This window comes from Schistocerca piceifrons, chromosome 1, assembly GCF_021461385.2.
Source record: "Schistocerca piceifrons isolate TAMUIC-IGC-003096 chromosome 1, iqSchPice1.1, whole genome shotgun sequence".
NCBI classification, from domain to species: Eukaryota; Metazoa; Arthropoda; class Insecta; order Orthoptera; family Acrididae; genus Schistocerca; species Schistocerca piceifrons.
In genome coordinates, this window is record NC_060138.1 from 302,595,405 (window position 1) to 302,612,951 (window position 17,547).

The 17,547-nt window shown below is 41.1% G+C and overlaps 1 non-coding gene across 1 annotated transcript; it reads left to right on the forward strand.

Moving 5' to 3' along the window:
* Positions 1-3,165: 3,165 nt before the first annotated feature.
* Trnat-ugu lies at positions 3,166-3,239 on the forward strand. The gene has a single exon. It is a non-coding gene; the product is annotated as a tRNA-Thr (tRNA).
* Positions 3,240-17,547: the final 14,308 nt, after the last annotated feature.

Below are 17,547 nucleotides of genomic sequence, written 5' to 3' on the forward strand. Positions count from 1 at the left end.
TGGTTGAGGAAGATCGGGTCGCTTTGCTAGAAAGCGTGATTGGCACAGTAGCCACTACTGGGCCATGATAGATTTATTCAAGAACATCCTGGGGAACATCTATTTTTCAGAAGAGTGTGAGCAACGGGAGAGGAGACGACGTGCCTCGAACATCGCGGAGTACAGTCGTTTCTGTGGAGAGAGCAGTTAGTTGTAAGGACGTCCGGACGCCCAGACGAAATTGTATATTTTCGCGGGCGTGAGCCAATTACAGGCAGATGTGGCGTCATATCTTGCAGTACGATGCCCCACTATACCTAGCAGCTTCGGCAGTAGATGACAGCATTTCGTTTTTCACTGGCTATATCAGTAATGTTGCGCAGCTTCAGCAAATTCAGAAGCTTATCAATCACAGCCACCTTCTTTTATACCAGCCTTGTACTCACAGTCGTCACTCCCAGTGTCCATGGCATGCTTAATTATATTTTCACGTGAGAGACCCATCAGTGGAATGATACAGCAGAATGTGCTTGCCTAGATTACCATTCTTCCATTCACAAAAGCCAGTCTCATCAACACGTTAATTCCAGTTAGGTTCCCCAAGTCTATTGCCAAACAACCTGAGTTCATGTTATTGAAATGTTATAGTGCTGAAGTTTCTGTTTATAAGTTTGTTGTCTCTTGACCTTGATATTAATTAATAAATCTCTTTGTGATACTGCAGGTCCTTGTTATTAATTTTTCAACAACACCCATTCTCCTTCCATACGATGTCACTTATTTTGTTGTGGGTTTGAAGGCATTAAATTAATTTTATGTCAGTTTAGTCAACTAATTGGATGATCCCCACAGGAGCCACTATTTACAGATGACAGATTTCCTTGCGCTGTTGATAAATTTGGCACCTCTTGGGTGTAATGGTTACTACTTTTTAGTCATTATGGCAGATGGAGAACTGCCGCCACCATAGGCTAGCTTACAAGTTATCGCACACCACTTACGTACCGCCCCCTGTCAACCTTACTCATTCCTAGCTGGATTCCCACAAGAGTTCAGGAGAGTGAATGCGTCTGAACTGAAAAGATCTTAATGATTATATACTCGTATATACAGTGATATTTCCATAAAAGCTCTCATTCTTTCACACTTATTTCCTTAGAAGTCAAATACCAATTTCCGTAGATTTAAATTTACATATGTTTCAATATAACAAAATATTTTCATAAAGATTAGTGGTTTAATTTCCATAAACTGAAACGTAATTTTTTATCCTTTGCTGAGGAGCTAAATACAAATTTTCTTAGATATGGCTTTGAAAATTCGTAAATAATGAAATATTCTCATAAAAAATTTTATCCCCTTTTTCAGTCCCTTTGGGTCTGAATTTCCAAAAATACTGATTACTTATTCCTTTATTTCTAACTGAGAAGTAAACTACCACCTCTCACTTATGTAGCTTTATAAAATGCTTTAGAAAAGCGTTAACAAAGATTTATTTTCAAAATAGAGGTTCACCCACTACTTTACATCCTTAGTTGCTGAATTTCCGAAAACGCTGTCCCACGTATTTTTTATCTCTGACTGAGAAAGAAAATAACTACTTTCATATTTTCTGTTTCAAAATTTCCTTAATATGCCACATTTTCAAAGAAATTTTCATCGCCTACTTCAGTCCTTTAGGGATGGAATTTCAAACAACGATGCCTGCAGTATAAGATCAACACTTTCCCCAAATTTCAAGTTTCTGTCTTAGCGGTTTTGGCTAGATGGTGATGAGTCACTGAATCAGCCAGTGAATTGTTTATTTCCAATTGTGAAGCTATGAGGGGAAGATTTGGCTGATGTGATAGAACAAGAAACAGGAGTCGATGTAGAAGAGATAGTGGATCCAGTATGAGAATCAGAATTTAAGAGAGTTTTGGAGGACCTAAGATCAAATAAAGAAGAAGGGATGTATAACACTCCTTCAGAATTTCCAACGTCTTTAGGGGAAGTGGCAACAAAACGACTATTAACGTTGGTGTGTACGAAGGTATGAGTCTGGTGACATATCTTGTTTCGGATAAATATCATCCACACAACTCCGAAAACTGCAATAGCTGGCTAGTGCTACAACTATCGAACAATCAGCGTAACACTCAAGCATCCAAGTTGCTGCCAAGAATAATATTCAGAAAGATGGAAAAGAAAATTGAAGATGTGCTAGATGACGACCAGTTTCCCTTTAGAAAACGTCAAGGCACGAGAGAGGGCATTCTGACGTTGCGGTTGATATTGGAAGCAAGACTAAAGAAAAATCCAAACACGTTCGTAGGATTTGTCGACCTGGAAAAAGCATTCGACAATGTAAAATGGTGCAAGATGTTCGATATTCTAAGTAAAATAGGGCTAAGCGACATGGAGAGACGGGTAATATACAATATGTACAAGAGCCAAAACGGTAGTAAGAGTGGATTTCCAAGAACAAAGTGCTCGAATCAGAAAAGGATGTAAGACCGGGATGTAGTTTTTCGTCCATGTTGTTCAGTCTGAATATCGCAGAAGGAGTGATAGAAATAAAAGAAAGGTTTCAGAGTGGATTAAAATTTAAGGTGAAAGGATACAGAAGATACGATTCGCTCATGACATTGCTATCCTGAGTGAAAGTGAAGAAGAATTAAATATGAAGACAGTAACTGTTCTCGAAAGAAAAGAATACTGTAGATGACCGTGCAGCTTTTCCCTGGAATAAATGATGACTAACTGAAACCGTCAGCTGCCGACAGGTGTTGTTGATATACCTCGATATGGACAGCTGAAAATGTGTGCCCCGACCGGGACTCGAATGCGGGATCTCCTGTTTACATGGCAGACGCTCTATCCATCTGAGCAACCGAGGACACAGATCAATAGCGCGACTGCAGGGACTTATCCCTTGCACGCTTCCCGTGAGACTCACGTTCCCAACCGTCCACAATTCTGTTCTTTCGAGAACAGTTACTGTCTTCATATATATAGTTAAAGGCTACCCAGCCATTGACCTTCGTCTGTGCGAATGCGCACAGGTTGACCAAACTCTTACGGGAATCACCAAAGCGTGCGCGAGTAATGAGTGAATGGGCAAATGTCTATAAGAACAGTTGGGAATGTGAGTGGCACGGAAAGCGTGCAAGGGATAAGTCCCTGCAGTCGCGATATTCATCTGTGTCCTCGGTGGCTCAGATGGATAGAGCGTCTGCCTTGTAAGCAGGAGATCCTGGGTTCGAGTCCCGGTCGGGGCACACATTTTCAGCTGTCCACATCGAGGTATATCAACAACACCTGTCGGCAGCAGAGGGTTTCAGTTAGTCATCATTTATTGAAGAATTAAAGGATCTGCTGAATGGAATGAACTATCTAATGAGTACGGATTGAGAGTAAGTCGAAGAAAGACGAAAGTGATGAGAAGCAGCAGAAATGAGAACTGCGAGAAACTTAACATCAGGACTGATGGTCACGAAGTACAGGAAGTTAAGGAATTCTGCTACCTATGCAGTAATGTAATCAATGACGGACGGAGAAGGGAGGACATCTAAAGTAGACTATCAATGGTATAAAAGTCATTCCTGGCCAATAGACGAATACTAGTATCAAATAAAGGTGTTAATATGAAGAAGAAATTTCTGAGAATTTACGTCTGGAGTACAGCATTGTATGGTAGTGAAACATGCACTGTGGGAAAACCGGAACATTAGAGAATCGAAACGTTTGAGATGTGGTGCTACTGACGAATGTTGAAACTTAAATGGACTGATAAGGTAAGGAATGAGGAGGTAATCCAGCAAATAACTGAGGACGTAGGTTGCAAGTGCTACTCTGAGATGAAGAGGTTGACACAGGAGAAGAATTCGTGGCGGGCAGCATTTCTTTGACGGTCACCATATAAAAGCAGCATGTCTAAACTTCTGCCTAATGGTGTATACGTCTGCATGCAAGGGAAGTTCAAGCAGTAATGATCTGCCGATAGACGTCACGGTTCTACTAGCTCTGCAGTGCAGGCAAGTAAATACTCGAAAGGCTTGGTACAACGACGTCGCCCGGCAAGAGCGTGATAATCCGTGTTTTCCTGGGAGCAATAATTTTGCGCCGCGTAGTGCATGATGCACATAGTGCATCAGCACCTCACGTCGGGCGTGACGGGCCAGATGGTTCTGGACAAGTCTAACGCCTTGTATGCTGCGTTCTAGTGAATGAGTGCCGAAGATGGTGGAAGAGTATCTGTGATCAAAGCAGTAGAGAGAGAGAAAAGAAAATAAGTTTGACATGGTCTGTTCCAAAAAAAAAAAAAAAAAAAAAGAGGAGAGCTTGGGAGAGCTTGGTACTGGTATAGTTGAGCTCTCTATCATGTCTGGAGGATGAAAGGAAAACGTTTTAAAATGTTATATTCCACAATGAAAATACGGAAAATGACACTGATATGTTGGTGGAACCCAATAATAGCCTCTGCAGCAACAACTGCGTATGAACTACTTTCTCCAAAATCTTATTAGACATTTTAGTCACCTCTTTTAGCCACAAGAATTGGCCAAGATCAAAAAGAGGAAATAAAATGATGCCTTTATTAAATTCTTAACGATTAGAAACTGCCCGAATCCACCACCAGAATAGATTGAGCAAATATGTTCTTCAAAGGCAAGGCTACGACCATAAAAAACTTTCAGTCCACACCAAACATTGTAGTCTTCCGTATTGTCAGAGGTAAGTGTTAATGCAGCTCTAGTTCACCAACCGTCATTCATCCTCGCACCACACGTCAGTATCATTCTTCGGGCCCATCACTGATATTCTTACAACGTCTATTACTGTAGTTACTCAAACAAGTGATATTGTCACTCAAACACTCGGTTATTCATTAAATGACCTTATTGATCAGCTGTACTAACAGGGCAACAACATGTAATGCAAATAGTATAGAACAGGAGATTGTATAGTTTAATTACTACACGTATACAAATAAGTGGAATGTGTGAAAATTGTTTTGTGGTTGGGTATAGCTGACTTTTTTGTTATGTGTTACAGTCTTGCGAAGCGTTTATTTTGCCACACAAAGAATGCATCCACATGATGAACTTCCCAGATAGCACATATGAGCTGAATAGTCTATGCATTTGAGGTTTCATTTTCTGGAAAAACAGAAATTCCTAACGTCTTGCGACCCCTCCTTTCCAAAGCTCTGCGTCGTTTTCAAGAGGCGCAAAATTCATTTTACTGCCAAAACCCAACTTTGTAATGTAATAGCCGATTCCGGTGAACTTGTCTACCAATTTTAGAATACTTCTCGGATTCTTTTGCGAAAAATTTGAACGTAAAATTTAACGAGCAAGCCGAAAAAAATATTGCGCTATTTAAAACATCGTAATTGATTCATTATCTTGATCTATACAGCAGTTAATATTCTACATCACAAAACAAAACTACATGCCTCTGATGTACTATTATTTGTCAAGAACCTTGTTTTGATAACTGGAATCGTTGAGTAAATAAAAGATGTGTTACATCCTATGTGAATCATCGTATATATGAATCGCTAACGGCCGAATGCAAACATGTACAGAATTTTTAAAATTCGTCATTTTTTCTGTTTTCCGTCTTTCCTTTAGATGCTTTAAATTCCTTGGAGGAATGTACCGTCTATGCAACCATTTGAAGGCAGTTTGTTTGTTGCCATACGCGTTTGGCTTCATTTATTTGGGAAGCATCATAAGTGACCTGTAATACATGTTTCCTTTTTTTACATACAATAAACATATTATGTGGTAGATATAATATGCTGCTCTATTACATTTTGTCCTGTTTTTCTCTTGTTTTTTAGATTAAAATCAACTTTTGTAGTACAAACTTCGTAATGTGAACTTATCGTTCGGTATTACTTACAATTTCCACTCTCATGTGTGTGGTCGTGAAGATGTATTCCTTAGTTTCCATACTCCAGTAGGCCGACAAAAGAAAGACAAATACACAACAGCAGTTGGCAACACTATACACCAAAAACACACATATATTGTTCACAAAATGGAAAGTACAAGTGATACATGCGATGTGACAAGCGTGGGTGAAAGAACGCCAGAAATTGGCCAGCTGGAATATGGAAACTAACGAATACATCTCCACGACCACACACATGAGTTGACTGCGCTGGAAATCGTAAGTAACGCACTACGAACTTTGTCCTAAATAGTTGATTTTAACGTAAAAAAACAAGAGAAATTCACGACATAGTGTAATAGAGCAGCATATCTACCACATAATACGTTTATTGTATGTAAAAAAAGGAAACATGTATTACAGACCACTGATGATGCTTCCCAAATAAATGAAGCGAAACGCGTATGGCAACAAACAGTCTTCAATTGGTTGCATAGGCGGTACATACCTCCGAGAATTTTTTTAAAATTCGTTTTACGCTTGAAAGGCGCCCAATTATGTAGGCACTTTGTTTATTCCTGGTAAGGAACTTGTCCAGAATCAATTAAGCGCCTTTAGTAGCACTTATAATTTGTAAAATAGGTCCATTTTCCTTCTGAAGAAGGCAGATTAACATCTGTCGAAACCATGGTAAATGTTTAATAACCCTTTATATCCCCAACTAGTTGGCTGTTATTTTCCGTTCCTGTCAAGTTTCTACGTGCATCTGAACTGAAGCGCAGCCACGTTTACAATTTTAAGAAGAAGAAAATTTAAATTGAAAATCACGAAGAAATGTTCTTTCCCCGTATTTCTTGTAGTCTAATAGCACGAATTTGTTGAGATACGGTGTATGAAAACAATACATGATTGAAATTCATATGTAAAATGCCTTAAAGGCGAAGGGCTTGTTTAAAGTGCAGATTGAAACCCATTGTGATGAAGGAAATAGACTATACACTGGAATATGAACAGACAAACAGCTAACAGGCACAGCACATGCAAGAAAGACTATTTTTGTGGATAGTGAGAGACGTTTCTACGAGTGTTCTAAAAGCAACAAAAAAAATTATTTATCAGTATTATTTGTATATGCCGTTGACCGTTCATACTTTAGCAATTATACGGTTTTCCATTTTTTTCGTTAGATTTTCGTCCACAGATACATTTTTTCAAATGTTTAGCCAAGAAAAGGACTGTAGAATTTGAGACTCGGAGAAGTTAACCGATATCCACTACTAAGACTTAACTATTTGAAAAGTGACTCTGAAATAATAAATGAAAGGTACAATAATTTTATTAAAACTGAACATTCTGAGAGAACATACTCCCAGATTTCTATCACAAGAAATCTCCAATTTCTTGAATATCGTAAGAGCAGTGCGACTAGAATTTCGGTTAGGATGTTTTGATAGCTACGACGAACTAGTTGTCGCAGTCTAAATGCTGAAATGTAATACATACTGTTACTAAGTTGAAACAAGTGCCTCAAAAAATACTTCAATAGATACAGAGGAAGTAGGATACAGTAAAGCCGTTTCTGTGAAATTATCTGGAAACAAGATTTTCGTTTTGTATTTGTTATGCTTGGCGAAATATGTGGAGGCAGTGTCCGTAGAATGTAAATAGCTTTTTATTTAGTGTTGTAAAGTTCTAGCTTCTATTGGCTCGACTTGATAACTCAAACGATGCAATGAAAGAGTCAGCTGTCAGTAACATAATGTCGAATAAAGGACGATAAAGTAAATGCCCTTTAGATTATCTGTCACCAGTGTAGGTTTTGGTGCCGTGTCTCGTGCACAAGAATCTTTTGTTACTTGAGGAAGAATCTCTCCGGCTTCCCGATGGACTGAATGATAAAGGCGTGATTTTAACTAGAACGATAAAGAAGACAATGCCAAGAGAATTACGGACGTCTATACGCCACGGTCAAACACGTGCTCCTCGTATCTGCTTGGTATTTCCAGGTAACTCTTTCTGCGCACTAGATAACTACATGGCATTGCCGTAGGACAATAGCACTGGACGATATAATAAATCAGGTAGCTCCGCTTCCGGGCGCTCGGGCATTGACTTGATGATGGCATCACAATAACTCGAAAACACATAGATAGTAGATTATGTATGATTTACTTAAATTCTTTAGCGGAGTACACCATGTAATTAACGTTAGTGACAACGTAACAGATCGACAGCCGAAATCATGGCCCAGACATCAGTATTCATCGCTCAAACAATTGCAGTATTCCAGGACGCCACCAAGATGTCTCAGCTTGTCTATCGCAGAGAACTCTCAGCTAAAAAGTAATACATCACATTTTGCCAGCATCTCTGAACCAGTGGTAATGCTTAATTCTTCATGATTTCCTTCCTCTCACGGTTTCTAGTACTGAAGGATCGTAGGAGAGCCTCTGCGCAAACTATGGGCAAGAATTGGCAGTAAGCTGAATCCTCGACTGTCCACCCCCCCACCCCCTCCCCCATACACGAGGACAGAGTGGCTGATAGCAGGCCAATGTTGGCAAAAGACAAGATTATGGGTTGAGAGATTAGTCTGGTACACAGTTTTAGCTTGCCGCAGAGCAGTCATAAGTAAGTTTATAAAGCAAGATAAATACGTAATCCGATCTTCCGATGAGAGTGGCTGGAATCATTTAAGTTTTGGACCCATTCAAAAATAGCCTATGATACGATTTTAGTGTTGGCGCCGTTAAAGTTGTTAACAAAATATCTAATACCAGAATTTTACTTATACAATTTTCGTTCTCTGTAATGAATATCATTCGATTTCGATTTCTAACCTTTTAATGTGTCCATAGAGGATTCAGGCTTCAAAAAAATATAATTTGAAGATTTTTCGTCATGCCGTAAAAGATGTCTTGAGAGCGCCAAATGCTGATGATTATAAAGTTTTTTAAGTTTCGGTTCTCAGGCATCATAACCCACAGATATTCTCAAAATAACATCGTAAGACCCCAAAAACGTAGACAGAACACAGGTTCTCATTGTCTCAAGCATCACAAGTTTTAAACAGTTTATAAATGCCCACCTAAGCACGTTCACAAGTAAACGAAGGAAGACATCGTCTTGGTCACTTCGCATGTTTATTAGGATTATCTGTTTCGATATTTATTACTGGATGCAACGTCTAATTACTGGGATGCACAGTTCGTCAGTACGGCGGAGTGTGACAAAAAAATAAAATCAATCTTCACGCTGCTAACAGCTGGACTTCGCAGTAATTAGGTGTTGGATCCGAGCATAACCTGCAACCGATAATCGTAGTAAACCTACGAAGTGATCCAGACGGTGTCTTTCTTCAGTTATAATGACAAATGGTCACGGATTTCTGAGACGTTAATCCTCCTGTTAAGAGAGATTTTCAATGTTAAGTGCTGCATCTTATCCCAATATTGTCTTTTCCATTCTTTTGTTGATGTTGTACCTGATGTCTTATTTCTCCTGCCTTGAAAGGCTTCTAAAGCTAATATTTTATTCTTAGAAATGTTTCTTCATGTTATTTACTGCTTCCTGATGTTTTTTCTTCTAACTCGTTTCTAATTTCTGTGCTGTGCGCTATTCTTAACTTATTTTTCCAGAAATACGGGAATATTTGTTTCTTTAGCCTGTTTTCATTCATTCGCTAGAGGGGTCGAAAGAAGATTAACCTTCACTTTTCCATTATTTGTAATATTTTCTGTGTATCCTAGTAGATGTCATAATTTCTATTCATTTTACAACCATCTATAGTCTGTAGTTCACCCATTATTTTTCTAATAATTCGGTATCATGTATCTCTATCCTCTCCAGCTGCATATAAACATCGTGGCACAGAGTTTTAGTTACATACTTCTAATTATGCATTACCCGTTTTAGATGCTCTTTCCATTCTATTCTATTGCTAATTTTGCCAGTTCCACTTGATGTATGGTTTCTCCATTTTAATTTACTGACTTCTCCATTTTAATTTACTAACTTGCTGTATTTTACTTATTTGTGTTTTTATGTATTTTGATATAATTTTTATATTTTCCATGAACTTCTGCTCTGTAACCTTAAATTCCGAGAGCCTTTCTTTTCGCTGTACTTCCCAGAATTTCACTCATTGCTCCTGTTACATTTTCTTAAAGTACTACAAAATCATCTGCAAAATTCCGGAGGTTTGACTTTAATTCAGTTTGATTTCTTTTCCACAACTGCTGGTACAGTTTTGTGACTTTCTAGCTTGATATGCTTACAAATTATTTCTGAAACACAGGAGAGGGTAGACAAATAATTTACAGGTAAATAAAATGCGGAGGTAAATGCAATAGCATTAATAATGTTGTCAAAACTAAATGCCTGTTGTTTAAATGGAATAAAGGAATACCGATAAAACAGGACCACTGCCGACCGCGAGGTTGGATGCCTTCTGGTGATGCTGAGGGAAAATGACGCAATAAGGAAAGAATGTAAGCGGAAGAGAGACAACTCGGCAGTCATTATAGCAAAGTTACGGGCAACAAATGCGGAAATGCACTGGCATAAGTGGTTTTAACAAAGGAAACATTATTGTGGCGCTTCCGCTAGAAATGAGAATCTCTCAAACAGCGAAGATGGTCGGCTGTTTGCGTACTACTGTCGTGAGCACCTATGGAAAGTGATGGAATAAAGCGAATGCCAGGTGGTAGTGGACGTCCAAGTCTCATCGTAAAACGTAGAGGTCGGAGCGTCCCGTCACTGTGTAATCCAGGATAGATACCATCTGTTGACGATGGAGCTTCACATCACACGACCCTTACGCGTCCCTGTATTGACCCAACGACATCGTCAGTCACGATTGCAGTGGGCACAGCGTCACTGAGTTTTCACCGTGGATCAATAGAAACGTGTCGCCTGTCGAATGAATCGCATTTATTGTTACACCATGTCGATGGTTGAGGACCTAACACGTTGTCATCCAGGGAAATAGCTGCTTGAAACATGCACCGCACCACAGGTGAAGGCCGGAGAGAATGTAACTATGCTTTAGGGTACATCAAGTTGGGATTCTGGTTTTACTAGAAGACACCATGAAGGTGGTGAACTACGTGAACGTTATTGTGGACGTGGTTGAAGTCTTCTCTGATAGCGACAACTCTCCGCGACACAAGGCCGAAATCGTGCTGCTGTGGTTTGAGGAGCGTGATACTGAACACACATTCGTGTTTTAACCAGAAAATGTCCGTGATCGGTACTCTTTGCAACACATATCTGGCGTCAGCTGCAGGCCCACATACCGCCGTCCCGTAATTTGCGGGAATTTAGGGCCCTGTTAGTAGACATCTGGTGCCACATACTTCAAAAAAATGTTCAAATGTGTGTGAAATCTTATGGGACTTAACTGCGAAGGTCATCAGTCCCTAAGCTTACACACTACCCAACCTAAATTATCCTAAGGACAAACACACACACCCATGCCCGAGGGAGGACTCGAACCTCCACCGGGGCCAGCCTCACAGTCCATGACTGCAGCGCCTGAGACCGCTCGGGCGGCGCCACATACTTCTGGAAATCTATCAAGAACTTGTAGAATCCATGCGTATCAGAATCGCTGCTATACTGTGTTTGAAAAAAAAGACACATGCCCTGTTAAACAGGTGGTCCTAGTGTTTTGGCCCATCGGTATATATTGAAAATATTTCACACATTTGTGACTCGTGGACTAACACAACTGCCGATTCAAATCAAAACAAAGATAAATAAGCGTTAGCGCAGTGCAACAGAGCAACGAAATGGAACACGTGGCAGCAGTGTTTATCTAACAGCCCACTAATAATGAGATTCGAAAACAAACGCTCTTTGTCTGACTGAGATTAACTGCGATATAAAACTACATAATCAACTAAAAAAAATGGAAAGGAAGTCCATTACAAGGGAGTTTCGATATTAACCGTAGCAAAATAATTAAAAATTTCAGCCTCCTCTAGACCTACAAGTAAACTTAAATTTCGTATAAGCACTCAAAATCAGTGACCAAAAACCACTATCAAATATTCTAAGTTCGATGATAAGTTAAAGTATTTCACTAGCGCAATTCCTTCGTAGCCCAGACTATCTCGACTGCCGTCGAGAATATCCGCTCGTAAAAGACGACAACGCCGAACAATGACAGGCTACCAAGAAAAGACTAAAGACGGTACGCACACTGCTACTGTTCCTTAAATGCTTCTGTGAGGTCCCATACCACTGAGTACCTGTTAAATGTCGGAACAATGACCACCATCGTAAATCAAGGCTATTTGCACGGATATACAGTGAAAAACGTTAATACTCCGACACTACTTTGTAGCATCATAACTTTATTCTTAATAAAACAAACTAAAACATAACCAAGTAGGCCTATTATATTGAGTTATATAGCCTGTAAATAATTACATAAACTTTATTGACATAATTTATAAAAGTTCTTTAATAATAAGATTTAAATGAACCTCGGTTCTGTTTTCACGTTACTTTAATATTCGCACACTTTTCACAGTTAATAATTTGAATACAAATTTTTGTGACAAATAAATAAAGGGTGTTAGGAAATTCCCGTTACAAGTTTCTAGGACTTGTTAAGGGGATTGAGTATATATTACTTTGAATAGGAAACCATGTCCAGAAATATACTGTTTCTGTGTTACAGCCGTCTGAAAACATGTTTCCTAGGTAGGTTTTCAACAGGGTAGTTATCAGGGAGGGGGGTCTTAACGTCGGATTAGGTACTGTCTTTTGTCGCCTATCATACCTCTCTCATCTGTTTTGAGCCTCATTGATGTGTCTGTGAGGTGGTATGGAGTGTTGGAGGTGGTATAGATGTAGATGTTGGTCATAGCAGACGGTGCTGGAAGTACCGTCCATTGCACGCGCATTTGCCCATCTTCTCGTTGACGGATTCTCTTCAATATGATGCAGTACAGTCTCTTATGGTCCAGGTGTTCGACGTCTCCATCGAACTCCACAGTCTCGTCTACTGCCGGTGAAGGTACCTCTTTCTCGAAACCATTACGTAATTGTGCTGAAAAGGGTAATCGATGGAACAGACGTGCACAGCGACCTTGATGGAGGTGACGAGCGGCTCTTCGATTTCCGTGATCTTCGCCATACAGAAGAATCTGTCATATTTCTCCCCTCGTAGTAAACTCTTTGGCTCTTTCCATTTTCTTCTTTCGATTCTGCTTTTTCCCGTACGGTTTCTTCCTAGCCACTCTTCCATTGTACCCACTATCTTTCAATGCTCTGAGAATCTTCTGAGATGTACCTTCTTTCTGGTCTCGTCTAGAAGTTCACTGGGTGCTCTGAGTGTAAGATCCTTCTTTATTTTTCATATTACATTCCTTTTCGTACTCGACTCCAGCTTCTTAGGATGGCCCTTTTGAGGTATAGAGCCTCGTTTTATAATCATCTGACGGTATCTCCTTCTGCACTCTCACTCAGCGTGGCAGCGTGGCAGCAGTTTGTCTATATGTTTACCTTTCGCGTGAAAAATTACAATTTTTGACGTATCAAAACGGGTATTACTTTTGCGTGACATTGTACCGTCTGGACTGTAGACCGCGCTTGGAATCAAACACTGTCTTCTAGCTCATAGTAACTTAATATGAACGGTCGAAACAAGTACTTCATTGCCAACTACCCGAATATTAACGTAACGTGAAAATAGGCCAGCGTTTTATTTAAATTTCACATCGTACTATTTAACCGCTGTTACAAGTTATGTACATTGATTGGTTGATTTCGGAGGAGAGGACCAGACAGCGAGGTCACCGGTCCCGTCGGAGTAGGGAAAGATGGGGAAGGAAGTCGGCCGTGCCCTTTCAAAGGAACCATCCCGGCAATTGCCTGAAGCGATTTAGGGAAATCACGGAGAACTTAAATCGGAATTTCCAGACGCGGGTTGGAACCATCGTCGCCCCGAACGCGAGACCGGTGTGCTACCCAATGCGTCACTCTCTCGGTGTTGTGTAGAAAAAGTTAACACTGTTATTTACTGGACGTCTACATTAATATAGTACCTGAATGTTGATATGTTTGCTTTTTAAGACTAAAGTTATTATGCTACAAAATAAAATACATAATGGCACAATAAAACTACGGTTACTACGATTAATTTGTGACGTCTCGTTACAAAACAACATAATATTACTTAACTTACTAAAAGAATTTCTAAACATCCTTTTATTTGGTTTTACAATATGAAATAGTTACATTAAAATTACAAAGTAAGTATGTGATGAGGCGGAAGAGACTTCTTCCTTTTTCCCCCTAGATACATGTTTTTTCGTGCACATGGTTTTATTATTCGCACTTCAGCAGTGATTTAATACAACTTTTAGTAAATGCCTTTGACATCCACAATCATTTGAGGTGCATCCGATAGCTAAGGGATAGGTTGTCTTTATCTCGGTTATGTGACTGATGCTGCCTTCTTACCACGTGTAGCTTGTGCAGGACTTATTGCCGTGGCGCATTTGCATACCTGTATGTTACAATATACACTCCTGGAAATTGAAATAAGAACACCGTGAATTCATTGTCCCAGGAAGGGGAAACTTTATTGACACATTCCTGGGGTCAGATACATCACATGATCACACTGACAGAACCACAGGCACATAGACACAGGCAACAGAGCATGCACAATGTCGGCACTAGTACAGTGTATATCCACCTTTCGCAGCAATGCAGGCTGCTATTCTCCCATGGAGACGATCGTAGAGATGCTGGATGTAGTCCTGTGGAACGGCTTGCCATGCCATTTCCACCTGGCGCCTCAGTTGGACCAGCGTTCGTGCTGGACGTGCAGACCGCGTGAGACGACGCTTCATCCAGTCCCAAACATGCTCAATGGGGGACAGATCCGGAGATCTTGCTGGCCAGGGTAGTTGACTTACACCTTCTAGAGCACGTTGGGTGGCACGGGATACATGCGGACGTGCATTGTCCTGTTGGAACAGCAAGTTCCCTTGGCGGTCTAGGAATGGTAGAACGATGGGTTCGATGACGGTTTCGATGAACCGTGCACTATTCAGTGTCCCCTCGACGATCACCAGTGGTGTACGGCCAGTGTAGGAGATCGCTCCCCACACCATGATGCCGGGTGTTGGCCCTGTGTGCCTCGGTCGTATGTAGTCCTGATTGTGGCGCTCACCTGCACGGCGCCAAACACGCATACGACCATCATTGGCACCAAGGCAGAAGCGACTCTCATCGCTGAAGACGACACGTCTCCATTCGTCCCTCCATTCACGCCTGTCGCGACACCACTGGAGGCGGGCTGCACGATGTTGGGGCGTGAGCGGAAGACGGCCTAACGGTGTGCGGGACCGTAGCCCAGCTTCATGGAGACGGTTGCGAATGGTCCTCGCCGATACCCCAGGAGCAACAGTGTCCCTAATTTGCTGGGAAGTGGCGGTGCGGTCCCCTACGGCACTGCGTAGGATCCTACGGTCTTGGCGTGCATCCGTGCGTCGCTGCGGTCCGGTCCCAGGTCGACGGGCACGTGCACCTTCCGCCGACCACTGGCGACAACATCGATGTACTGTGGAGACCTCACGCCCCACGTGTTGAGCAATTCGGCGGTACGTCCACCCGGCCTCCCGCATGCCCACTATACGCCCTCGCTCAAAGTCCGTCAACTGCACATACGGTTCACGTCCACGCTGTCGCGGCATGCTACCAGTGTTAAAGACTGCGATGGAGCTCCGTATGCCACGGCAAACTGGCTGACACTGACGGCGGCGGTGCACAAATGCTGCGCAGCTAGCGCCATTCGACGGCCAACACCGCGGTTCCTGGTGTGTCCGCTGTGCCGTGCGTGTGATCATTGCTTGTACAGCCCTCTCGCAGTGTCCGGAGCAAGTATGGTTGGTCTGACACACCGGTGTCAATGTGTTCTTTTTTCCATTTCCAGGAGTGTACATCATGTATTCGAAAGGTAGACTGGTGTTTGCTGACTGTGTCAGCTTTCGTTTGATACTTCATATCATGTGATCACTAACATGGATGAATTAATATTAACTTCTACTGTCCATTGCGTTATTCATAATTAAAAACAATTGGAACTTCTTAATACTTATCGTAGAAGAAAGTCTAGTGTTGTAATGAGCTCATCTCAACACAGTGATTTTTATGGTATATTTATTTTTATTGTGTCTGTAACGTAATTTCCCTGAAAATACAATATCCATCTGATATTTTCGTCTATGTAGTGGTCGTCGTCTGGCCCATGGCTCTGTGGATCCGCCGGCGAAAATTGCGCGCCCACCGGTCACTCGGCTTACCTGAGGCTAGCTCCGGCTGGCCGCCAAATCGGCATTTAACTCCTCATCCACCAGCGCATGCTTTGTGAGCAATCTCTTGGTAATGTCTGAAGATGAAATTGACAGCAAAGAAAACTCTGAGCAAGTTTTAAACAAGAGATTTCTGAAGTGTTTATATTTGTCTTACTATACCACACCACATTCTTGAAGCTTATTCTGGCATTAGTGACAATTTTTTTAAAATTATTTCTGTACCTTAGCGGTATAAATTTTTTAAGCTTATGAGTCAATGCAATGAAAAGTTACGGCAATTCATATAAAGTATTCTGGTACGGGGAAACTCATTCAAAAAAACCCGTTGACTTAGAATCACGAAATCTGGCAAGATGCAGTGTTTTACAGTACAAATAAACAATGGTTATTTGTAGCTATATGTGAGACGAAAAATATTTTGTTTCTCATTTGTTATCCGACTTCCCAATTAAAATTTAAACTTTCATTTAAGTCTTGGAATCCCTGTGGACCGTCATCCTGGCGGTATCAATGTCCGTAACAGGCAATACTTGTCAATATCCTCGATTCCGGAAATCGATAAAATCGATAAACTGTTTGTATACATAATCAAGTTTGTTCGGAAATCTCAGTGTGCGAGTGGTAGTCATACCCGGCACATTATTACACACACACACACACACACACACACACACACACACACCCACACACACACAGACATATATATATATATATATATATATATATATATATATATATATGTGTGTGTGTGTGTGTGTGTGTGTGTGTGTGTGTGTGTGTGTGCGATTATACCCTGTCGGATCACCCGAAGATTCTTGATTCTATTTCCTTTTCTTTCCACACTGCTCTTATTTTTTCTGCAAGGGCTCTCTTCCTTTCCTCTGTGCATTTTGTTACTGCTTTCTTCGGAGCTTCGTTCTCTGACTTAACTTCCCATCAGTCACCTTTCTGGTTTGAGATCAAGCAAGGGTCAGGGTTGTTTGGACAGAGAGTGACAAAACTTCTTCGTTGTTCGTAAAACTTATAATTGATTTCATATGAAGCGGCTTCAAAATGGTTCAAATGGCTCTAAGCACTATGGGACGTAACATCTGAGGTCATTAGTCTCCTGGACTTAGAACTACTTAAACCAAACTAACCTAAGGACATCACACATGTCCATGCCCGAGGCAGGATTCGAACCTGAAACCATAGCAGACTGAAGCGCCTAGAACCGCTCTGCCACAGCGTCCGGAGGCCGTTTCTAAGTGGAAATTACAACGTATCTAAGCCTGAACATTTCTGTCACCGAAAGTGGGGAACAGTACAAGATCCAGTCTACTTCCTCACATGCTCTGTGCTGGAATAA